Below are 27,155 nucleotides of genomic sequence, written 5' to 3'. Positions count from 1 at the left end.
GAAATTGGTAAAGGGACAAAAACAAACATGCATGGGCAGGACACAGCGACGATGGGCCAGGACGAATTGACTATGTGTCAACCAATCAAAATCCGATTTTGAAGCATTGGGCAGGTCCTGGCCCTCAAAGTACAGTTGCAACGTCGATTCTTTTACTTACATTTGTACAGTGAACCTTCGAATTTACGTCCTTCAAAGGACCAAAGTGAAAAACCTCAAAATGTGGCAAAATGCAACAACGGAAAAATTTTACCTAAACATTTTGTTTAATTGTGACCCATGAATTTGAATTTAAAATTTTGGGTGCGTCAGCACTTAGGCTATTTTGCACTCGTAATGTTGCACGGGGACCAGCTCCTTAACATAACAAATAACATAACTGTAACATTGCATAAATAAAATCTTAAAATATTCTGACTTAGGTTAAAGCTGTGGCTGCACACACAAGGACAAAAAACAGGATAACACACAGCATTATACTGGCCATAGGACCAGTCGCCAGAGCCTCGTTAGTCTGCAAAAAGCAGTCCAGGGTGTACTACGTGGAAGTGAGGTTGACAACTGGGTGTACTACTACGTGGAAGGTCACCCTTTACACCCCTTGTGACCATGAAGCTATAATGCAGAGGAATGTAAAACTAGAAAACGTATAACGGGGTTGTACTGTATGTATTCACCAAATTTCATCATCATAGCCTCTAACGTACCTAGGATTTTTTTGGGGGGTGTAGATGAACCTTGAACCTAATATATCATATATGCATGGCTGGTAAGAAATTTAGGGAGAAGGCGCTAAAGGAGCTCCCACCTCTTGCTTCCTCTGGTGTCGTTACCATGTGCATAGTGTTTTAGAGAACGAACAAAAGAAAATATTCAAAAAACTATTCATTGTTATTAATTTTCTAGGTGTATTTCTAATTATATACATTCATAAATACTGATGTAATTTCTAGTTGTTTTTTTTTCAGTTTTTCGTTAATTCATTGAGGGAAGGGGGTTCAGCACTATCAGCAACCTTTTCTTACGTCATTGATCCTAGCGTGTGTAGTTTCTAACATTATAACTGATTCCTGGGTGAGATGTGGGCATTCCATTTTGTTTCTTTCAATTCACCAATTCGCCATCTTTATTTCTATACTAATCTTGAGAGGTAGCACACTGACATAAAATAACTAAAAATACGGAAAAATACAGCATGATGATGCACAAGAAAGACCTCAGAACGTTTAGTTTATTGCAAATGTGTTATCAGTTGCAGCAATTTTTAGGATGAGCGTAACATGTGTGCTTAGAACTACATTATGTCGGCATGAAACTCGTGTGTAAATGCTTACGTCACCAATTTCGCAACTAACTCATTATTTTAAGAGATTGAAGGGTACATTTAGCTTGCACTGCGTTGACAAATGAGTGTAGTTTCATCACTTCCCGCAATTGTAACGGAGGGCGCACCCATCTGTCAACGCTGGTCATATAATCACATCACGTGCATTAAACACACCGGTACGAAACAGCAGTACGAGGAAGAGAGTGAATTCATAAACTATCTACCGAGGAACTATGAGCGAGATATTGCAGTCACACCCTTTTCTTTAATTCTTCCTGAACTGCAATTAGGCTCGAGAGAGTAATAAGGAAAATGGTTACGTGAACAGAGAGAACGCGGGATTTTGTTGACATGATGACAGACAGTTAGTGTCACGTTTGACAAAGCATGGCTACTGCCACCGAGCAAAAGTACTTAAGCCTTGTAATCAAGGTGTCCCGGGTTCAATACCCGGTGGAGGCACGTAGTGGTTCGGATCCCACTTTAAACTGTAGGTCCAGTCCCGATTAGCCTTACTGTGCATAAAGTGGACTTAAAACACTAAATAAACCAATCAAAGGTACTTAAATGTAAAATAGCCGATTCTCGCAACTGTATCCCGTTATACACCGTGAGTGTTAAAAATTTACTGTCGCAAGTCGGAAAATGTGACTCGAATTTTTGCTAAACTCATTATATGAGGTCGCCAATTTTGGCGACTACGAAATTGTGATCCTAATAAATATAATGAAAATTGCTCATATTGCCTTGAGCATTTCAAATACATGGGCGCGTAACAATTCGATATTTACAGATTGTTTGAATTTCGATTACTGTTTTAAGCCCACTTTATGCACATATCGGCTAATCGTGACTGGACCTACTGTTTGAAGTGGAATCAGAACCACTGTGCTTCTAGCGGATGTCGAACCCAGGACCAATTGTTTGTAAGGCGAGGACATTACCACTACACCATCGGTGAGGTCACGGGTTCTTTAAGATTATTTGACAATGCCACGCGTGAAAAATAGTCAGTAATATCAACGAATCCAGTTTTATTAACTGGGCACGTTACCATGTTTTCCGATGAAGAAGATCAAATTACATAAGAAATAATTAGTACAACATATAATTTAAAAGATTTGCTTGCCTATATCAAGCAATCATGTTGAAGGCAAACGGATATAATGTTGTTGCTTCATTTGTCTAAGCTTCATTCGCCAATTGAGAAATTTAAATTTAGCTGTTTTCACTTAGTAACGCTGACAAGGAAGAGAAATAAATATGGAGCAAATTTGTAGGCACAAAAAACCTCTAAAATAGACAAAATATGCACCAAAATCAGAATAGGCCATTAGAAGGCACTACAAAATAAAAAAAGCATCAAAATGGATACTAACAACTTCTAAAATAGATAAATAGGCATCAAAAAGAGAATAGGCACTTAAAAGACAGCATATAAGTAAAAAGGAAACGAAATAGGCAATCTAAAAAATAGGCAAATAGGCACCAACATTAGAATAGGCACCAAAATAGGTACTAGTAACCTCCAAACAGCATCTTAAAATGGAATACAGTTTAAAAGAGGCATCTAAATGGAAAGAACAACCTCTGAAAAAGGCAAATAGGCACCAAAACGAGAATAGGCACTTAGATAGCTATTTAGGATAAATTAGGCACCAACAGCCTCTAAAATATGCACCAAAATTAGAACAGGTAATTAAAAGACACTGTAGAATGAAAGGGGCATCAAAATTGTCACTAACGAACGATCTCTAACATAGGAAAAAAGACAATAAATAGGAACAGACAGTAAGAAGGCACCATAGAATTAAAGAGTCACCGGAATAAGCATTGGACATGAACTTATATAGTCTTTCTTGCGAGTTTGAACCTTTTTTTTAACCTATTGCTCTACCTTTTCTCTTTGCTACTTTAGGGTAATCCTGACGGGGTGGATGAATTTTGATTAGATAAAATGGAAAGAACACTCATCCATGCTCACACCCAGACAATGAAAGTATGAGAGACCTCGAAAATAGCATTTTTAGGCAAAATTATGCAAAACAGGCACTGAACCTCGAAACAGACATTTGCAGGCACTATGAAAATGTATTGTTAAATATTGTCTCGATACAACATGAAACGAATTTAAAATATTTAAGCGTATGTTTTACTGCAAGGAATTAAAAATACAAATATACACCCTAGAATAAATATTTGTTCTGCTGAAGTATTATTCATCTTTTGTCGTAATACTACACAGTGAATCGTCGACACGTCGCAAAATTTGTACCCTAATAGACATAAACTTGACGTTTGTAACCTAACCATATAGACATAATTGTAATTGTAAAAATAATTCGTTAGTAGGTTAGGTTTAGCATATTTTTGTAGTAACGTTGCCAGAAATGTTTGTAGGGGGTCAGGCCATTGACACAACTTGATTAGTAGAAATTGTAACATTTATAATTATTATTATTATAATGGTTATGATTTTTACAATAATGACTATTATGAACTAATGAAGAAAAAATATTACAAATTATTATTATTATTATTATTATATCATTGGAGATATTTTTGAGTGAATATCCAGCACAACTGTTCTCCCGTTATATTTTTTAAACTACTTCCGGTTATTACACTTACAGTTATTCTATTTTCTTATTAACTTTTACATTCCTAGTTAATAAAAGTTGTAAAAGTTAGGGGGATATTTTAATTATAAAGTGTATTTATTGTTCTTTCATATAAAAGTCTAATTATGAAACCACTGGTTCCGTTGATGGAACCATTTATTGTTTGGATTTAATGGTAGAATTTGAAAAACGTAACCTGGTTCCTGTATTTTACACTCATTTTTTTGTAATTTATTGGTAATTTGAACATAATATCTGTTGTTAAGTATAAAAATAAGCTTTTTTTGTAACTTGAAATAAGCGATGCCAATTTCCAGGGTTGACGGACTTGTTCGAAACGAACACCCCCAAAGTCGGCGCATTTGAATAACGGTGTTGATATGCACTCTGTGCGTGGTGTAAACAAACCCTTACTAGATAGCTTAATCTAAATCCCAATGGGAAATAATTAGAATACTCGAGAAAATCGAATTGTTCAATGGTTCGGAGCAACCAGTTAATCTTACAAGTCAATAGGTCATCATCAGGTACGAAGAAGACATTTAATCAGTGACGTAATGATAGTTGCTTGCAAGGCGTGTCACTGCCAGTGACGTGCGTCTACGCGTAAACAACAATAGTCTACATTTTACACGTAGACTATTTTATACATGTAGATTACGTAATCTATGTAAACAACATGGCGAAAGGTTATAACTTAGCAAAGAGCGTCGTGAAATAATAATAAAATTATACTGCGTATCAGTTGCTGATGTGTGAGGAGAACTTTTCATACTCTTTCTTCCAAATTCGAACAATTTCTCACATAGGAAAAAAAAATAATATAGGAAATATTCTAGTGTTTTATGGGAAAATGACCACTCTTGCCTCACGACTGCCACCTGTTGTTGTTTTTTGCATACTATTTATCTTCTTCCATAGTTGATAATAGAAAAGTAGAGAAATATTTTTGTAAATAGGATTCTTTTCATTTCGTTAGGAACCAATATAGTTGAAAATGTCACTTTCCTTTCATGAAACCCTTGAAAATTAATTTTAATGCACTTTAGATTGTCTACGTAGTCTATGTAAACTACAACCCAATGTAATCTACGCGTAGATTACGTGTAGACAACGCATGTAGACGTAAACTTATAGTCTACGTCACATCACTGGTCACTGTGTACATTAACTGAGTCACAAAACCGTAAATTACGTTACGAATTGTTTGAATTACTTGGGCTTGTGTTTTGAATGCTGTATGATGATAAGGAGTGACATCTGGTGGTAGTTATGAGAATGTGCACTGTGGAGAAGACTAAAGTAAAAGATAGCTTCCGCGATTGAATGTAAGAGCCTACGTAATACTGAGTAATGAAGCGTTTTGTGCGCTACAAAGTGAGGAAAGGCGACAGAAGCTTAATAAATATGCCTATGACCAGGGGCGACTCAAGATAAAATGTTTACCCAGGCGAGGTGTATCTTCGGCGCCCCTCACTCATAACTTACTACAAACTACTACTATCCACCTTCCTCCAATAATAATAAGAAAAAAACAACATGTCATATATTTATGGTTTTCATGAAAAATAATAGCTTTATTTTTTAAATACTTCTAACTGTTACTGTTAAAGAACACGTTTATTGTAGGTATGTATTTATTAAACTACTACCTAATGGCATCAAAATAACAGTAAAATCTTAGCTTAAATTGCTACATGATTTTGCAATATACTTATTATGTTATATAGCAGAAACTTCAATCTTTTTTGTCTACACAAAACCACAAAAGAAAATAGCCACGCTTATGTAATCAGAAATAAGGTTTTGGCGATACAACAGCTCGGTTTGGAGCCCAAGGGTTGCCCGGTCCTTGTTTACTATTTTGCGGACATATTTTCCTGCCTAATTTACAAGTTATTAGTGCCCATAAAATGCACACCATAGTTATACACTACAAAATTAAATAAAATTTTATAGGCAGGATTTACTGGATAAAAAAATTGAGGACTAAAAGTGGCAAACGTTGTAAGTGCCAAAAGCGAAAGTGTTGGGAAATCGCATCGTTCCGCACATGAGCCCGTAAGAACGTTCACACTAGTGACCTCTTCACACGCCCTTTGAACTACTTAGAGGGCTACCACTTTTCACATTTACCACATTATAAAGCATGGCACATTTCACAGTTTGATGTGGAAAACGGTGCTTGAATTATTTTGGCACTTACAGCGTTTACCAATTTTAGTCTCCAACTGCTTCAGAACCTTAGATTCACCAGCGAAAATTCAACGAAGTAAATAAATAAATAGGAATATAGATAGGAGGATTAATGACGCAGGATTTATTTTTTTTTATTGGGGGGCGAAAGGAGGAGGGTATAAAGTTCAACCTCCATATCGTATGATAACCAGAGGAACGTAACTTCAAAAATGCGGTTTTCAGTTTTATTTAAATTATCTCTGAAGAGCCCTATTTGGAGTCAGTTCGTCATATATCTCCGCTTCTGATCCTTAGTAGTAAGGTGGAGCCATCTATCTCCAATTTACTGACTCTTTTTAAGAGCCAGACATTTTCCTAAGAATACAATATTTCCTCTCTCCTGCTAAATTGCATTTACGTCCCTCTTGTTCCCACACGACGATATATACTCGTATATTACGTATATACGTGAGTTGGAGATTTAATAGTGTCAACTATTGACTTACAAATGATACGAAAGAGATACATCTGTGAAACTTTTACAAGCCTTTGATTCACAAAGAGAACTAAATGCATCATATCGATTGATGCATCAGAATGGATCGATTGATGCACTAAAGTGTGTTTCGTAGCTTCTTCAAAGAATAAGATTCACATTTGATGCATTTTAGTGCATTTTTGTATGTCGTGAAAGAAACACCAAAGTGCATCATTTGAGTCAAGTGAGGATTTATTTCAGTCGAGATGCACTTTAATGCATCAGCTGATGCGTTTTGATGCACCAGCATGCATCTTTTTTGATGATGCACTTAAACGTTTCGCCTGAGCTACATAAAGTCTGCAGCTCAGACCAAACGTTTAAGTGCATCATCCAAAAAGATGCAGGAAGGTGCATCAAGGTGCATCAACTGATGCATTAAAGTGCATCTCGACTGAAATAAACACTTGAATCAAATTATGGACTTTGGTGTTTCTTTCACGACATACAAAAATGCACCAAAATGCATCAAATATGAATCTTATTCTTTGAAGAAGCTACAAAACACACTTTAGTGCATCAATCGATCCATTCTGGTGCATCAATCGATATCATGCATTTAGTTCTCTGTGTGTGTAGTCACCGGCATTGTGTACAACCCGTAGCCAGCGATGCGGAAGCCTTAGTATACCTGTAGCAGCGCTGTTTGCGAATGGAACGGTCTATTGCCTGAGTAATCTCTGGAACAGTTCGGAAGCGAATGCCACGAAGTAAGCTAAGCGTCAGGTCAACCTTGCAGCAGGTTTTAGCATATGTAGATCCAAACGTGCGCGCAAGAATATAGTTCCACTGAGACGGGTTCTATTCCGACACAACTGCATACTTGCAAGAAAACAGTTATTTAATTTGTAATATACAGACAAAATAATACATTGATTAGCAGGTATGGACTTAATTGGTTGCAATCACTGTGCAGACGAACTTAGAACCGCAGATTCGCCAACTCGAATCTGTATTGCGTTGAAGAGACATTGAAACTTTAGAGCGAGTCGAGCGAGACTGAATGCGTTGCAGAGCGCGTGAAATCGCTGATACCAGTGTTGCACATCCCACTATTTTAACCCTATGTTTATTGTAGAGCGGCGAGAATGGCTGAATCTCCTGTTCAGCGCGCGGTTTTACCCGAATGTTATTTTGGGCTTCATCCGAAAGGAAATGTTCTTCAAAGTCAAGCAAGTTGTTTTAAATGCATAATCCTCCTTGCGGCAACAAGATCAAAGTAAAACAGGGCGTGAGGTGATTTGCCGTCAATGTGCACACGAATTGTATCACGGGTGTTGAATGATTTGCGGTTTGAGTTTAGCAAGAGGAAACGATTGTTTGTTGTTTGACGACAAAAGAATCTCCGCGGTATTAAAATATATCGCAGTGAGAAGAAACATGTTTATTATTTGGACGAGACGTCCTTCAACTCGGTGAGTGGGGGAAGGGGGAATAAACCATGGAAGGATACCACCATGCAAAACCACCGCCAGGGCTGAAGAAACCGACGATGAGGGGAAGGGGGAGGCTTATTGTTTCACCCACTGGCGGCAATGAAAGCTTTGTTGAAGGCGCATATTTACTTTTCAGCGCAAAGAAAGGGAAGGGTGATTATCAGCAACAAATAGACAGACCAAGATTTGAATCCTGGTTTAGTGAAGTGATTCATAAATTGAAACCAGAGTAATAGCGACAGACAATGCACCTGATTGTATATATCACCAATAACAAATCATGCTTTTTTGGTGGTACAACTTGAAGTGCGTGTGTCTTACAGTAACGGATGTATTGCGAACGAAGCAACCAAGTTTTTCATAAATCTATTTCTTTCTAAACCAAAAACAATAATTTGTCATTAAATTCAAGAGGGGCCTATCGTTGTTTACTTTTATCTTTTTTTATTTTTATTTTTGCGTGCTCGAAATATACACACATGCTCTCATGTTTAGAAGTTGTTTCGCTCTTATATTAATGACACATTTATTAAATAATATATGCGCAGAAAGTACTTTTAAAATGTTATGTTTCAGGAGACAAAGAGAAGCAAAAATACAATCCACTTGACATGCATGCGGGTTTTGATGTGTTGTGCGGTTGGCAATACTGTAGATTTTCTCAGTGTCTCCGATGTAAGCAGCTCGGCGGTTGAGGAAAGACTGGCACGGAAGATTCTGAGCTCAGTTCTCGCGCGGATTGATACATAAAACCTGCTGCAAGGTTAACCTGACGCTTGGCTTAGTTTCTTCATCTTAGGGATGAAATCAAGTTCCGGGTAGTATGGGGGATGGTAGAGCACCTGCCAACCCCACCGATCTAACATCAGCTACATGCACTCCGAGCATCTTCTGCAAAATGATGGGAGGATTCAGCAGAAAGTATCCCATCTTCTTTCGCAACGGAGGTCGCAGGTTATGTTCAAGAAATGAACAGTAATACTGCGCATTGAAGGTCTGTCCTTGAGGTACGGTATGCGTTAAGATAACACCATCAAAGTCTTACACGAGAGTCACCATAACATTCAAATTAGTGCCGTTCTGACTATACAACATTAGACCGCCGCCAACTCCAACGATACTCCATTCCTTTCGTCACTGCGCATGCGCCTAATGTTGGAAGGAAGAGTCCATTTACTGGGAGGTAGGTTAGGTATCAAACGAACGTGTGGTGAGAGAAAAAACAGTTCCATTTCATGGCGTATGTACAGCAGTGTTGCTACTATTAAATCTCCAGCCCACTTAAGAGGTTTGGGCGTTTGAAAATATGTGTGTAGGGCCTCCCCGATGGCGCAGTGGTAGCGTCATCGCCTTGTATTCAAGGGGTCCCCGGTTCGATACCCGGTGGAGGCACATAGTGGTTCGATTCCCACTTTGAACTGCAGGTCCAGTCCCAATTATCTTACTGTGCATAAAATGGACTTAAAACACCAACTTAAGTAAGAAAATATGTGTCTATAATATTTTTAATTTGCGAAAACAGATTCTTTGAACACCAGCACGTGTCAAATTATTTGAAGAAGGTACAAGTGATATAATTGACATCAAAAAATTTCAAGGGGTACTATATCCTATTTCAAAAATACAATGTACCGATGTACCCCTGCACCACTGGCTAGTATGGTCAGTTTAGAAGAATAATCGGTTCAGTGTTGCCAGTGCCATTGACACTCTTGCCAGTTGCTGTGATTCAAGCTTGAGAGAACTTCCAAACTAGTTCTTGCTTCCTAATGGTGTGATTTTGAAGATGGAAAATGCTGATGAATTGTACATTTGCTGTTTTAATTGGAGGGATTATATACAGATCACATTTCCCGTCTTAAAGAGCAAATATATAATTTCAAACTATGAGATTTTATACAAATCATTGGAATTTATTTCTGAAAGCATCACAATTTTTCCTGGAGTGCTAACATTTTGCTTTAAACTATTATTATTAATTTTGATTTGAAGACGTTTTTGCATTATATTTCACCTATATATCTACGTAATATGCTATAATGTACCAATTTACAGACTGATGGGCACTGATGAAATTCCTGTTGAACTTATCAAATGCCTGGGAGATGGAAAAAGAGAAATACTGCATTTTTGCAATGAAATCTATGAGAAAGGGGATTGGCCACAAGATTTCACGGAGACTGTTTTGGTACCTCTGCAGAAGAAAAGCAATGCCAGAAAATGTTCTGAGTACAGGACAATCAGCTTGATATCTCACTCGGCAAAAATTCTTCTAAGAATTCTGAACAGACGCCTATACTCGAAGGTCAGTGGCGAGTTAGAGGAAGAACAGTTTGGTTTCAGGAAAGGAAGAGGTACAAGGGATGCAATTGGTTTACTGAGGACCATTGGGGAAAGATATTTAGAGAAAGGAAAGGATGTGTTTGTAGTATTTGTAGACCTGGAGAAAGCCTTTGATAGAGTGAATTGGGTTAAACTTTTAGAAATTCTGAAGAAAATTGGTGTAGATTGGAAAGAGAGAAGACTTCTAAGCAACTTATACATGAATCAACGAGTTAAAGTGAGAACAGGAGACGAAATGACAGAAGGCTGTGAAATTGGAAGAGGAGTACGACAAGGATGCTGCCTATTGCCTACTTTGTTTAATATCTATTTAGAAGATATAGTGAAAACTTGTTTCCAGGGCACAGGAGGTGTCAAATTGGGAGGAAGAAGAATAAACTGCATAGGATTTGCTGATGACATGGCATTATTCGCTGAGGATGAAATAACCATAAATAGTATGTTAGAAGAGTTAAACAGCAGCTGTGAGCAGTATGGAATGAAGATTAATGTAAAGAAGACAAAGGCAATGGTTATAGGACGGAAACCAAGGAATATTAATGTGAGAGCAAACAGTGAAAGAATCCAGCAAGTGGATAGCTTCAAGTACCTCGGATGCACTATAAGCAGTGACATGAGCTGCAACCAAGAAGTGAAAATGAGAATCGCAATAGCAAAAGAAGCTTTCAATAGAAGAAAAAATGTTTTTGTGGACCCATGGACATAGGTCTAAGGAAGAGATTAGTGAAATGTTTTGTGTGGAGTGTAGCATTATATGGTGCAGAAACCTGGACGTTGAGAAGGAATGAAGAGAAACGACTCGAAGCTTTTGAAATGTGGACATGGCGAAAAATGGAGCGTGTAAAATGGACGGACAAGGTAAGAAACGAAGCCGTACTGAAAAGAGTTGGTGAAAAAAGATCAATACTGGAGACCATCAAGAAGAGGAAAAGAAACTGGTTAGGACACTGTCTAAGAAGAAACTGCCTGCTAAGAGATGCCTTGGAGGGAATGGTTGAAGGAAGAAAAGTCCGTGGAAGAAAGAGATATCAGCTTATGGATGATATTAAATTAACTGGGTCGTATGCTATTACGAAGCGTAAGGCAGAGAACAGGGAAAGCTGGAGATTGCAGTGAAAAACCTGCCAATTAGGCAGAAAACAATGAATGAATCTGAGTTCGCACTGTCTCTGTATATCTGGACAGTAATGAATTGTACAAAAAACGAGTTGCCAGTGATCGAGTAATTTTTTTCACTATTCAGTGACTGTATGCCTATATATGATATGTGGCAATGTAGAAGTAGGAAGTACAGTATTAACCCCAGCTTACCCGTGCCGTATGAGAAACTTACTTACCTGAGAAGGGGGTGGGGGGCTCACAACCCACAATTTTTTAAATCACTATGGTGATTTTGGTAATGAATAATAATTAAGAAATATCATCATTAATAAAAAATAATAACCAATTATTGCATGAGTGTCACACAGATATTGTACCATTCGCTAAAACTTACAAAATCCTTAAATATTTTTTATTAATGCTTCTTTGTTTATAGAGGCAAATACAAAAAAATACCATCATTAGCTACCAACCAATTGTACACTCTCACTGTAATGAATCTCTCGAATAACACGCTTTTAAAGATGGCGCCCGATATCCTCTAAGTGCATTTTGCCTCCTATTTGCATTACATTTATGTTTTTATGAACAAACTAATACAGAATATTAAGAACATCCTAGGGAACAATGTAATTTATTTTAAATTGTTATAAGAATTTTCACAGTTGAAAAATCGAGAATATAGAGGTAGTGGGCCTGACAGCACCCCCATCGGGTAAGCTAGGGTTAAGAACAAGGTTCCCTCACCCATACAGGCTGCTCCACAATCTAGAATCTAGGCTCTAGATTCTAGATGTACGTGTAGGATGGGAACTGGTACTTTAGTATTATACGGACTATCTCCAATTAGTGACCTAACTTAACCTAACCTTCATATCTAATTAGTTAGGTTAGGTTCTTATGGCGTACTTATTACAAATGAAAGTTAGGTTAGGTTCAGTTAGGTTAGGTGCGCATAGCGTACTATTTGGAGGTAGTCCGTATAATACTAAAGTACCTGGAAACTTACTCTGAGGGTAACGTTCGTTACTTGTATAATATAATCATCGAATAGAAATAACATCATCATTTATATATTTATTTTTTATACATAGCGACTCGGACTATTAGAGGAGAAGGTCTAAATATGGGCGAAGGTTTAAATATGGGTTTTGGAGTTATCAGCGCTCCCGGGTGCTGCAGCCTGGCAGAGGCTATTGGAACTGGTTATCTGTCAAGGACAAAGGTTACGGCGCCAATTCGCAAGAGAAAGTGGTGGTTAGTTTCGGCATTGGAAGCTGTTAAAGAATTGCGACCTCCGAAAACGTTTTGCAGGTATGTTTTAACTCAGCGCTTTCTGAATTATCATCTGCTTTGTATAGGTTATGATATTAGCGGCATATACAACAAATGTGGACTTTTATAATGCCATGATTTGTTTGTGAAATATGTACCACAGAGAGCGAAAATAAATTGAAGAAAAAAATAGCATGATGGTCTAAATATGGGTTATTACATGAGGTGTAATGTTGTGATCACATTTTCAACAAATATTTGGATGTTTTTCTTAATTTCGATTTTTCCCATTCCGCGTGATTTTCAAAACAACAGATTATTCATAAATATGAATTTTATAGTGTTTTAGCGATATATGACTGTTTTTAAAATTTTAATTGCTTTTTATGATATTGCCACTAGTAGCCCATATTTAGCCCACAATTTTGAAATACATCATTGTACCATTTTTTGGAAATTGCTTCTTTTTTTAAGAAATGTAGACCTTCTATACTTTAGCATGCTATTATATTTAAGTATATATTTCATAGATATGTATTTTAAAGACAGGTGCTTGATATATTTTTTTTTTCATCCGAAAATGACAACATAAAAAGGGGGGCCCATATTTAGACCCTTTCCTCTAATATACTCTCTGCCGGGAGTCTGTGGAATGAGAGAGCGAAAACAAGTCCGCCCAGTGGCGTCAACTTACATGAGCAAGTGGGGCTTCAGCCCACCCAGTAATTTTCCTCGTATTGTTAATATATTTTAGAAATAAAGTCCCCGCGTTTAACAAAACAATCGGCTTTATAATTAGATAGCTAAAGAATTATCATGTCTTTATTACGAAAGCAATGTGGAATAAAGGCTTATGACATGTGTTATGTGTTGCGTAAATTTATACAGCAAATCTCTTGAGTTCAGCCCATCCAAAGTTGGCGCCACTGTCAAGAGGCCTCCATCAATGAACGCGTGAGAGAGAAAGGGACTGCATGGAGGGGCAATGCGCCTGTAGCTACCAGCCGTTTTCAGCAGCGCGCACTGCTTTGCTCCGCCAACTCGCTTTCTCCCCTTCATGCAGTTGCTGCACATATTCCTGTGACAGAGCTTAGAAGCAAGGTTTTTTTTTTTCACATTGAAAATTTACGCTTATGTTATAATATGTGTTGTTAACGTTATGTAGCAACAGTGCGTTCTGCGTCGCCTCTGAAGAACGTTAGAATAAGCAAAACGCAAGGATAGAATACCAAAAGCCTAGCCAACAATGACAATGACTTAACGTGCAGCCATTGGACGAAACTCCGGCACAAAATTATTTATACGTACTCGTGAACTCTTGTGTTATGGTTGAATTCCTGTCACTGCTGTATCATATTTACCAGCATTTCACTTAATACGTTATATTGACCTGCTTTTTTCGCCCAATAAAATTTCCGGTTTTGTAATACATATTATGCTCTAGATATCGTAAATTCTCTTAAAACTTGACATCTCTTTCATCTCTTTTGCTGTTTTTTTAACCCACCCCCCTTCTCCGGTATACGGATGTAATTTTTGTAGTTTCCGCAGAGTGCAGCGACCCTTTTGCAACTAGGTCTCTTTATTTCATATCCTTATTCTATCATTTTCCGTATCGCCCGTCGTAGTTGCTTTTTTTATTTTGCTACTTTTCCCTATCGGCAATAGCATCCATTTTTCCAATGTGGCGGCCGCAGCACAACATCTATTTTAGAAAATATTTTATTATAGTTTGTTACCGCTCTCTTTCTCAGCGTCTCATCTAATCATCACTCATCTTCATCTTCGCGATTGGTGGCAGAAAAGCGACGTTAAATAACAAAATTATAAATTGAAACGAAGGTTTTGGCGAGAGAACTGTCAGCAATGGATTGTGGCCAACCCGATCGCCAGACTTACCATCGTGTGATTTTCATATGTGGAGAATATTAAAGGAAAAAGTGTAACCAACAATCCTAAAAGTGAAGAAGAGCGCAAAATTACCACAACCAATGTGATTCGTGTCATTTCTGGTGATGAACTGCAATATATGATGGTGGCATGTTAAGTGGCGCCTCTGCTAGTGGCCTCTTTCAGCACTAGCTGTAAATCTTTGAAAAGCATAACTCTAGGTAAAACTGATTTGTTACAGGACAATTTTGTATCTACTCACTGAATATTTGTTGATATTCACTTTTGTCTAGTTTCATGTGAAACACCCTGTATAAATGAATATAAATCGCGATTGCTTTCGAAACTGTTACAGCAGCTTTGTAGATCCATAATTTAGTGATCAAAATATGGAGAACATTTGCACGAGTATTTATCTACCATGCAAATAAGACAGAGAATAAGGCACATCTAAAATGGTTCTTTAGTAATTATGGATTTTAAAAGAAGAATTTGATCGAAATGGATGCTTTTGACATTCTATTTTCAACGTGCCACCACAATCGCAACTCCAGGGTATGGAGCCACGAATTAGGCAACACACTGCTCGTTCACCGGCTAGACCGTTGGAAGCATCAGTTCTCACTCGGGGATCGGCAATAAGACCATCCACATTCCTCCAGGAAGGTAACCACCGAATTGCGGCATATGACAGCAAATGAAATCAAATAATTTTAAATTAAAAAGTCCTAAAACTTTAATACCGAATCGCGTTACATACAGTACTTTTTCGCATAAATAAAAGAAATAATATGTTGGGTCCTGCTCGTTCAGAGGCAGTGATAAGTAAAATTTATCACGACAGAATCCTTTACCGTTAACAGCAAAACCTCAACTGCTTACCTCAAGCGGGAGGTACAGCATAACAGATTGTTCTTTCTTAACAAGCTACCAAATCATAACATAAAAATAACACAAGAAAAACTGATAATTTACATGACAGATCAATGCTAATTAGCGATAGCAAGCTAAAGTTATGGTTGGCAACAATTGAGATTGCAAACGTGGGACTTTTGACGTCATCATTCCCAACTCCTAAAATAAACAGCCAATAGGAATACGTTATATTATGGAAAGCGAGGGAAAATTTCTGTATTTTAATGTTATAATATTAAACCATGTAGAAATAACGCAACTGATATAAAATAATTCATTTTTGCCCTTGCACATAAAATGATTAAAGAAAGATTTAGTTTACGGATTTTTTAACGAAGAGTAAATTACTTAAATCTTGTCCATTGTTAAAAAATATCGATATTAGGAAGAATCTATAACATGTGCTTAAACAACAACACTTGCGTGAAAGATAGAAATAATACTAGCCATCTTTTATTTGAAAGATAATGAAAACCTTGCATATACTATTTGGGATAATTATTAGCCTATTAAATCTGAATTGAATGTTGCAAAAATATGCGAATAATATAAGATAAAACATAAATATATTCAAGAATTATGAAAAACAATTAAGTATAAATAATTCAAAGTAAGTTATTGACTTGAAAGTATACAAATAAGATCGTTACATATTAAAGTATCCAGTGGTACACCCAACGGCGAAAAATACAGTAGGCGAATTGTACACCATCATATCCATTCGATCTGAATTACACTATATGATGATAATGAATTGAAATAATGACTTCAATAAGCAGAGAACGATGCCTGCTTCGAACCTACATAGTTTCATTCCTTAAAACAACACAGGATGTAGAATAAAGAAGTAATGAAAATAGCGATGGACAATTTGCCTACCATTATCTTTGCCATTGAGTATACATTTTACTCTATTTTAAAGCATTTGACCTTGTGCACCAAAACGGGAGTTAAAACCACCGCCAACTCCCAAACTCCTAGTTACCCCACGCTTCAATAATGACATATGTAGGAAAAGTAAAGTACTCGGGGGGGGGGGGGGGGCGGATTAGAATCCTGGTCTGGGCATGGGTGTTCTTTGTGAGTGCCCTTTCATCAATTTCATATCATCACTCATCCTCATCATCAAAAGTGGAAGAAAAGCGACATTAAATAAGAAAAAATAAATGAAATTGAAAGTACAAAAAATCTAATATAAGTACCTACTTATTAAGGTCCGATCTAACAAATGATAGTACGTGCAGAATAGTTTTTCTAATAAGAAACAGGCTAACAGATCAATTTAACAGTAAAATGTTATCAATTTCGTAGTCGCGACTACGAAAGAGGCAACAAAGTGACTAAGAATAAACAAGAATTAGTAGAAACAGGATCAGAAGTAGTTTGTAGTTGTAATTTAAATTATTATACGTAATTATTACGTATAAGGGCGTTGCAGGAACATGTGGTGGGATATGCCTCGCTTGCCCCCCTCCCCACTGGCATAATTACGTTGCTCGCCTCTTCCTGAAAAAAAAATGACTGTGGACATCCATGGTTGCAGTTTCCGTCAGTGAAAATAACTTACACAATTGAGTTGTTACAGATTGCGTGGGTCAATAATATGATCTAAAAAAATCATGTGCAAGTGGCCTTTTCCCCTCTCTAGACAGACGAAGGACGAATCCGGCAAACGAGCTACGTCACGCGAAAGTAACACGCCATAGACATTCACGAAAGACGCCATATTACTACCATCCTGTCATAAGCTACAAACGTCCACTGAAGCGATAGAATGGGGTCGGTTTGAGGGGAGGATTTTTTTTTCGTTTTTTTCTACCCAACAGAGCAACTAGATCACTGGGTGACAGAGCACGAGTGAATTCTTTTGCTGAATACTGAAATCCTGACAGAGATGTTTGTTCTCAGAAAAGCGCGGGTCTTTTTCTTGTGTGCAGCGTATGAGCAGCTGTTATTGTCAAGATTGAACAATGGCTTATTGTTGCAAGGCGTGGTTTACCCCGACCTTGGACAACAGAGCATGCATTTCTGAGAATACGTATATTGCACGTACGGATACGCCACGCTCGCCTATTTCATTTGATTTTTGTAATTTGACGCCGCTTTTCTGAAACTTGTGGTTAATCGCGACGATGAGGATGAATATGAGGGAAATACTCACAAAGAGCACCATTCGGCATTCGAACCCGGAACCCTTGGCGTCGTAGCGCGCTGTGCTAACCACCAGGGGCGGCGCCAGAAATTTTCGACCGGGTGGGCAGAAGATCCATAGTGATAGATTAGGGTGGGCAGTATTAATATAAGACGTATGTATCCCCCTCCCTCTTACACTCCCATTTTCCTCTTACTTCTTTTCCCTTTCCTTGTTTTCCTCTTTATTCTTTTCTAATCTATTCTCGCATCTTGTTCCATTTCCTTTCGTTTTGTCTCTGATGGACACAATTATTTCAAGGAAGTGTTTACACATGCGCAGCCATACCCCAGCCATACATTCTAATCAAATTCTTTCATGCATGTTAATACAGTGAAATAAATGTGAATTAGGTTTAAGCTTGTGTTGCAAATACAAGGCACATACTTGATTTTATGTATTCGGTGACAATGATAGAAAGTGCCGTGGTAGACAATCGTGAAGTTTCTCGTAATTTAAATGCATGTTCCTGAGCATAGTATTTTCATCGTATGAATTTTTGACTGAAAGAGTTTTCTTACTCCTTGGGGGTCACTTTTCTTAGCTTACAAGGTTTGTACAACTGACAAATCTATCTGAATGTTTGTAGTAGCAGCGATTGGGTGCCAACATTTGAGGGGCAAGGACAATATACGCAGGGGTGCCCATCCCCCCCAAGGCCAATGGCGCATCCCCACAAAAATCATGTCCATGTCATCCCCCCCCCTTCCAAATCATATCATTTGCGCCCTGAAACTATATCGTAATCCCTACACCGAAAGTAACTTTTTCTTTAGCTTTTTTGTTCCAAATGATGCACCTGCTTTAAAATAAGCAGTATACCAACACTAAGCACTATATTTTGAGAAGTGATGTTACTCATGAATATGGAGAATATCGCTCATGTCTTGTAATGCAGCTATAGCATAAACATTCACATCCACCTCAGTAAAGCGCCAAACACATTATTGCGAGCGAAGCAAGCAAGAACATTTTTACATCCATTTCTTTGCAGGCTTTCAAGAATATTAATTTAACGGGGTGTCAATACTTTCTTAGGATCCCGGGATATTTAGTCTTTTCCAACTTCTGTTTTGGCACGTTCGGGGTCGAAAACGCGTGGATACCATATCGCTAAATACAGTCTCCAAAATTTAATGTTCAAACTCTCTCTTCACTACAGAAATCCCTTAACAATCTAAGATTTAACACTTTATCAACCGCTTCCTATCTCCCCCTTTAAATTTAATACTCAATCCTACCACAAAAATGTCCATGCCAATTTTAGACATACTGTTGATATTGAAGACTGGATATTGCCTCCTCCAAAAAGTTAATTCTCAGTCTCCACACCAGAATTTCTGCAACATTGTAAGACAATAGGAATACACAAGAATTGGATACCTTAATGCTCAATGCCCCTCTAACTAAAAATACCCACCATAATCTAAGACTTAGAGTTGAATACTGTCCCCGCCAACGTTTAATTCAAATTCCCCACAGAACCCACGTGTCAATTAAGGCCTAATATATAAGAGTTGGATATTTATCCCCCCCCCCCTCGCACCTTCAATAATGACCTTAAACGCTTTCTTTTCTTCATCTAATGGATTAAATATGGTGAATTTAAGGTGTAAAATTTTTACCTGTATTTTGGACAAATATATAAATGTTCAATTTTACATTATTTGAAGGGAAAAAATCCCCCAAAAATCTCGATGGCGCAGCCTGCGTCATAATACCCCCTGTGGGCACCCCTGAATATACGTTTTCTTGGTAGAAAAGGTTTAGCATAAAGAGGCCATAGTGCGGGGGCAAAAAGTGGCAAAATGTGGCTGGGAAACTGCATCCCCCACTTCCCGCTCCTCCTAATCGCCGCCATTGAATGTTTGGATTAAAATGAACGTCTTATTAGGAATGATTTAAAACACACACGGAAAACAAATCATGTGTTCATTGTCCATTAAGTATTCCTAGGCTAATGAAAGTCTAGTTTGACAAAATATCACTCGTCATAATAATAAACAAGTAAGATTGAGAAATCTGTTCAGAATTTAAGAGATTATTAGGTAAGTTGCTATTCGTTTTTTTTTTCTGTCATATTACTAATGCGGGAGAAGCAATACATGTATGGTTACATGAACATATTTTTTGAGGTAACAAAATGATTTAGGACACAAGGAATTCATCGAAGTTGATCATCGTACCAGTAATATTTCATCTATTTTTCATTGGGTTGTATGGCGTGACCATTTCGAACACACTTGAATGTCAACCTCTATCATGTGCAGCATACTGAAACATACAGAAACTTTATTCTTTCAGGGAACGAGTCCCTGGCGCCTGGAACCACTGTCAAAGTAATAATTTATGAGGGTTTGTATTTTGAGTGTCAGTGTGTGTTTGTTTTCGCCCCTTCGTTACTTTCATCTAATCAACATTGAACCTTATAACGTCGTCATTATTAAAATTAGCAGAAAAATGACTTACAATTAAACAAATCAACCACAACTTACTCTTCCAAAAATGGGGTTTCATTAGTTTATACCTCTTAGAAAGTTGAGGTGGTAATTTCAATCGCACAGCGTTTCATTAGTGGATCAAGGCAGCTAATTCCGTGAACAATGAAGTTGTTTTCCGAAAGTCTCAAAGATTTGTCTCAGGCAATCACCCTCTTAAAATAGACGCATCTTCTGTGGTGATAAAATGCCACGTTTGGTGCGAGTTCTTTCTGTATATTTTTCCCCCAATGGCATAACGCTGTCGCATTATAATGAAGAGGTCCTGTGTTTGACTCCCCCTCCTCTGGTGGAAGCACAATGTACACTGGTTTGGACTACACGTTAAACTGTAGGTTTAGTCCCGATTAGCCTATCTGAGCATGAAAGTGGGCTTAGAAACACACTAACAAAATCGTCTTCTATATACTTCGTGACATAACTTTTTTCTTTACTTCAGCTGCATCTACAGATTCTGTTAACATTTTCGGCTGATTCATGTGACAAAGTTTATGTGTGGAACGAGGATTTCTAAATAGGATAAGCCACTCATTAGCAATTGAATAATTCTGTAGCTTTTTCCATATAAAATTATTCACTTCGGTATTGTAGTGATTGTTGTGATTCCTTCTTATTAGTAGAACGAATATAAAGTTGATATTTCGTATACCATATTGATATTTGAAGATGACAGGTATATAAAAATTGTAATGAAAAAAAGGGACACTTCTGGAATTTCAATGCAGAGCTAATTAAAATTATATTATACTCTATAGCAGGTAGTGTTGCCCAGGAGACGAGACTTTGGTCTGTCTCGTCTCGTGGAAATGCTGTCTCGTCTCGAAAATATTCGTTTGTCTCAAGACACATGGTCAATCTCGTCTCGTCTCGAATTTTTAAAAGCCTGTCCCGTCTCGTCCCGTGGACAACACTAATAGCAGGCATGTCCAACTTCAATCAAGCAGTGACCCTACTTTTTATTGTCACAACCGGCAGTGAGCTACTATTAATCGTTCATCTCTGCAAAAATTTGTACCTACTCAGCTATTATACATTATAGAAGTTGAATTCAAATAACGTATATTCGTATAATTACAATAGATAACTGCGATCGACCAACAATCGCCCCGCGATAGACCGGTCAATCGCGATCGACGCGTTGGACATGCCTGCTCTATGGCATACTTAAACCCGAAGGTTTATGGCTGCAGCAACACAAACCTTCCATCTGTCTTTATCCTGGGCAAGATCAATCCAATCTTACCGATTTATTTTAGGTCGATCTCAACGTTATCCCTCGATCCTCGTCTTAGCCTTCCTACTGGTCCTTAACATCAGGTTTCCCAACAAGAATCCTGTAAACTATTATTTCCTCTGCCATTCGTGTCACATGGCCTGACCATCTAACTAAGTCTTCTTGATTAAATTATTCTAATATTAATTAAAAAGTCGAAATAATTTATTTGTTGCTGGAGGAAGTAACGCTAAGATGATGTTTAGATTTGTTTATTTGGAGATTATTTTAACCATAGCCATGCCGGAATATATATACATAGTGGAGGCCCGGAGCTGCAGTCCTCAAGTTCGCCCTCAATTCTGATTTAATCTTCATCATACCCTGCATAATTTTGAGCCTCCTAAGCCTACTAGCTTAGAAAGGGTAAAAAGAATAAAATACTTGGGATTAGTTCTCACTATGGCAGGGACGTGGACAAGACATATGCAAACGGTACAAGGAAAGGCTGGGGCAATAACAAACGAAATAATGCGGACAGTATGGAAATTGGAGAAATACGATATACATTTTGTGGGAAAATTGTATCGTACATTATTAATAGGGTCAATAGGGTACGGGAGGGAGATATGGGGAGCAAAGGGGGGCGATGCACTAAACAGAATCCAATGCACATTTTACAAGAGGGCTTTGCATATCAGCATGGGCACTGCAAACTGCGGCGTACTACGGGAACTTGGATTGGTAAGGGAGAATACGTGGGGTATGTTGAGAAGGGTTAAATACTGGGCGACATTAATATCGAGAAGGGAGAACTCGGTAAAAGGGCAAGCGCTGATGCAACAGGTGCAAGGGGAGGAAATGGGAACATGGGCGAAAGAGATCAGAAGTAAACTATACGAAATTGGACTGGGATGGATCTGGGAGGGGGAACACGTCGACCAGGGGACATTGCAATTAGTGAAACAAAGATTAGTGGATATAGATAGGCAGGAAACAATAGCGGAATGTGAAACCAAGAGATCGCTCGAACTCCAAAGAAGGGGACCGCGGGAATGGGGACAGGTACCGTACATCAAGAAGGTGAGCATGGTGGCAAGAAAGGGGTTGGCATGGATCAGGCTAGGGGGATGGAGACACAACACAGTAAAAAATGAGGAAGGGATATATAAATGCGTATTATGCAATGGTGAGGATGGGACAGAACATTTATTCTTATGTCAGGACACGCGCGTTCTGCAGGAGGAGAAGCTACGCAACATCAGCTTGGAAACTGTGTTCAAATCAATCGTAGTGCAAAGGAACATGGAACTATTGGAAAAAGTGGGGGTTTATTTACAAACAGTTAGGGGAAAAAGAAGTGTTGCACAGAGACGGGATAAGGAAGAGGAATAAGTGTTAGTTTAAGTGAGAACAGTTAAAACAACCAGAACTGCTATTTTACACCTATACGAAATGTAATGGAAAGTGTAGTGTGTAAGAAAAATCATAGTTGTGTAATACGAATAGATGTAGTGCGCACAGCCGATGGTTCGCACATGAGATGAGCAATAAATACTTACTTACTTACTTGCTTTTAAACATGGAAGTATTCATTTGATCACAGTTTTTGTTTCAACAATGACAAAAGTGGCTTTTTATGGGTTGATAATATGTGAACATTTCAGCATAGATAATATTCACAAGTAAAATATACATGTTATGAACACCAGGTTACACTTAAATATTTAATCATTCATATATCCCCGAGTATAGGCTATGTACTTATTGAATTTGATTGGGTGGGCAATCGGGTGGGCACAGGAATTTTTGGGTGGGCGCTTGCCCACCCGTGCCCACCCCTGGCGCCGTCCCTGCTAACCACTCCACCACGTAGGTTGGCAGAATTAACTTGTTGCAGTTACATTTAAACTGGGCTCAGAGATTTTGATTGCCGACTCTGTTTGAGTCATACAGGGTCGAACGAACATGCTGGAAGGAATTGTTATGTGACCACTTTATGCACAGATAGGAAAATCGGGACCGAACCTATAGTACAAGGCAGCAGCGTTAGCCACTGGGCTATCGAGGGATTACACGTGCCGACGAGATCGTTTATATCATTTTTATGATAATGCCACATGTTCAGGGACGGCGCCAAGGGTGGGCAACCGCCCAACCCCAAAATTCCTCTGCCCACCCAAACAAATTTATGAAAGAAACACACGCTTTAAAAAAATAAATTGCAGCAAATAGAAATAAGATATTCTGTTTTTGATTTCATGCATATTTCTCTTGTGAATGTTCTACAAGTATTCGCACAGTTCCTTTGGCGCTGAAATACTTTATCGAGCACGAAAATGGTAGCGAATGTCTGGATTTTTTAAACTTATAGTTGCTGGAAACGTGGTCAAATTTTTCGAAAATGCACCTGGAAATGCGAAAAAATTGGGGGAGCCTTGCCAAAATGTCATGAATCTCATCATTAACTGAAGCAGTCACGCTAACAATAATGTAAAGAATGTTTTCGCGACAGGGATACTAAAACAAAGAAAAAAAGTTGTTAACTTCTTATTAGTTATAAATGTATGTACAGATGGCAGCACTCTCTTTTGGAAGAACAACAGGTAACACAAAGCAATATAGCTTATTATTTTCCAGTTTTTGTGAAATTCAGTTTTGATGTGTTACAATGTTGTTTGTGTGATTACTTCAGTTCGTGACGTGAATGAGTAGTCTTACAATATCTCTCTAAGGCAGGTCTTAAATAAATTTAGAGATAATTCTATTTTGTATTTGTCGTAGTCGTACCACCATTGTTATTACACTGTGTTATAGGATCGAATATGACGTTTTTATTATTTCCTCTCAGTTACTGAACCTTATTGTCTTAAATTGGGCAACTGCTTAACTCTGTTTGGGTGCCATATAGTGTCAGTGGCGTAGACAGAGAATTTGAGGGGGGATTGGGTTCAAGGGATGAACGAAATGTTTTCACATGATCTAAAATCTTCTCCTCTGCTCTTCTGTTTCTCTATGTCTTTCATTTTTGTACACAGAAAAAACTGGTGTGTTTGGAATTACTAAAAAAGTTTGGCTGAGCTGTTTGGTTATGCTTTTTGTTTCCGATAACCAAATGTTGCTTGTAATTACTAAAGCATTTTGTTTAAGAATACCAAAAAACTTGATCAGATGAAATATGGTATTCGTAAACAAAAATTATACATATGTTAGTAAAGAGAAACAAAACGTTTGGTTAAATTTACTATATGTGTGTGAGCGTGCTTTCGAATTTGAAATAACGATTGTCTAGTGTCGTCGAGTGTAGTATGAAAGTCCTTAGTCGAAAATTGAAACTCATGTAGATAGATAATTACTCGAAGCGAGTCTTTATGTTGTTGTGCAACCTAATATTCTGAAAAAAACTCAGAATATACATACTTTATACTGAGCTTCCTACACCGGCCGCTAGATGGTTCTGCTAAAATGTGTAGAAAATACATAAGTGTTTGTACAACAAATAATAGTACGTTTGATTGTAATCATACTATAAATATTTTAACAAATCGTTGGCGTTGGATAATTTTGACTTAATTATTTGGTTTTCCTAAACAAATGGGCTACATTTTGTTAGATTTACCAAAATAATATTTGGTTTTGGTAACCAAAAAATTGTTTACGACAAACAAATGGATTTTCCAGGATATTTGCACGAGATTTGTAATTTATTCAAATTGCTTGAAATTCCAGATTCCCCAGTTTTTAGGTTTCTGTGTTGGAATCCTGAAAACATATAGAAGTCGTCAAACATGGTGGGGAAGGGGGGGTTCAACGCCCTTACTCTCCTCTGGAGCCATTAATACACAGTTTCTTGTATTGCTATATGTACAAATGGAAATTCCTCGGAAGTCGATACACAGGTGAATACCTCGATGTGCATACACAACGACAATAATTTGAAATTTTCCTCGAAGTTCCATAAACAATTTGAAAATTCAAATTTTACCTCGAAATTCCATACACGCAAGAATTACCTCTTAAAGTAGGTGTAACAAACCCCATACACATTCTATACACAATTCAAATTTTTCCTCTGAATGCAGATTTTAGGTTTGTAAAATACCTCGGTTCTAAATTTCTATTTTTTGGGTTTAAAATAAGCCTGACACGCCAAAGTCAGATTTTTTTCTAGTAAACCACATCAAAAACTATCATTTAAGACATGTCAGATTGCAATCGGAGAGGTACCTCGGAACGCCTGTGAAAAGTTGATTTTCCTCGGATCTACATCTCACAAACGGGTGTGTGTGTGTGTGTGTGTGTGTGTGTGTGTGTGTGTTTGTGTTTGTGTTTGTTTGTTTGTTTGTTTGTTTTTTATATTGTGTAGTAGTTGTGGTGTGTGTGTGTTTATATTGTGTTATAGTTGTGATGTGTTTGTGTGTGTGTTGTGTAGTAGTTGTGATGTGTTTGTGTGTGTCTTGTGTAGTAGTTATGCTGTCTAATGTGTTTGTGTTCGTCTGGTGTAGTAATTGTGCTGTCTAATATGTTTGTGTTTGTCTTGTGTAGTAGTTCCTCCATTCATATCGGGGGTTAGGCGTAGAGCTGACAACTCTGCACTGTAAAAAGACATGTCAAGAAACAGAAATATAAGGCCATGGATGTTCCCAAGGTAAAATATTCCGGAGGTAAAATAGTCCCCCGTTCGGATCTCCGGGTGGGGACTACTTTGGGAGGTCCCTCGACTAAGGATAAGATCTACGTTAGGAATAAGGATATTAAATTAGGCACCTGGAATGTTCTGAGCCTTTACCGGCCTGGGGCATTTCAGTGTACAGTTAATGAGATAGTGAAGTATAAATTAGATGTAGTAGCTGTCCAGGAAGTTAGGTGGCCAGGAGAAGGAAATTGTAAAACTAAAAATTATACTTTCTTCTATGGTGGTACTGAAAATCATAATTTTCGAACAGGCTTTTTCATAAATAATAGAATTATCTCGGCTCTTAAAACAGTAGAATTTATTAATGATAGGATATCATATGCAGTTTTACAGGGTAGGTGGTGTAAAATTATTTTAATAAACATACATGCACCAACGGAAGATAAAGATGATAATACTAAAGATGATTTTTATACAGAGTTAGAACAGGTCTTTGATAAATTTTCTCAGTATGATATGAAAATTCTGTTAGGTGACTGTAATGCACAGATTGGCAAAGAAGATACATTTAAACCCACGATTGGTAAAGAAAGTCTTCATGAATTAAGTAATGATAATGGTATAAGATTGATTACTTTTGCAACCTCAAAGAATTTAATTGTGAAAAGTACCACTTTTAAACATAAAGATATCCATAAATATACCTGGTCTTCTCCAGATGGTAAAACTCATAATCAGATAGATCATATTCTCATTGATAAGAGAAGGCATACTAGTATAATTGACGTTCGTACACATAGAGGTGCTGACTGTGCCAGTGACCATTATTTAGTAATTGCTAAATTAAGAGAAAGACTCTCAGTGATAAATCATAAGCAACAAAATCTAAAAGTTCTAAAATTTGATACAGGAAAGTTTACTGATGAAAGAATTAAGAAAGATTACCAAATTAAACTGTCAAATAGATTTGAGGTTTTGCAGGATTTAAATGAT

At 37.6% G+C, this 27,155-nt stretch overlaps 1 protein-coding gene across 2 annotated transcripts in view; it reads right to left on the bottom strand.

The window, feature by feature from the left end:
* LOC146004011 (uncharacterized) overlaps nucleotides 1-27,155 on the bottom strand; it is a 223,555-nt gene that overhangs the window by 48,933 nt on the left and 147,467 nt on the right. The gene's annotated exons all lie outside the window — the stretch shown is intronic.

This window comes from Lepisma saccharinum, chromosome 21, assembly GCF_977018435.1.
Source record: "Lepisma saccharinum chromosome 21, izLepSacc3.1, whole genome shotgun sequence".
Lineage (NCBI taxonomy): Eukaryota > Metazoa > Arthropoda > Insecta > Zygentoma > Lepismatidae > Lepisma > Lepisma saccharinum.
Note: the sequence above shows the minus strand (reverse complement) of the source record. Positions and strands in the feature narration are given on the sequence as shown.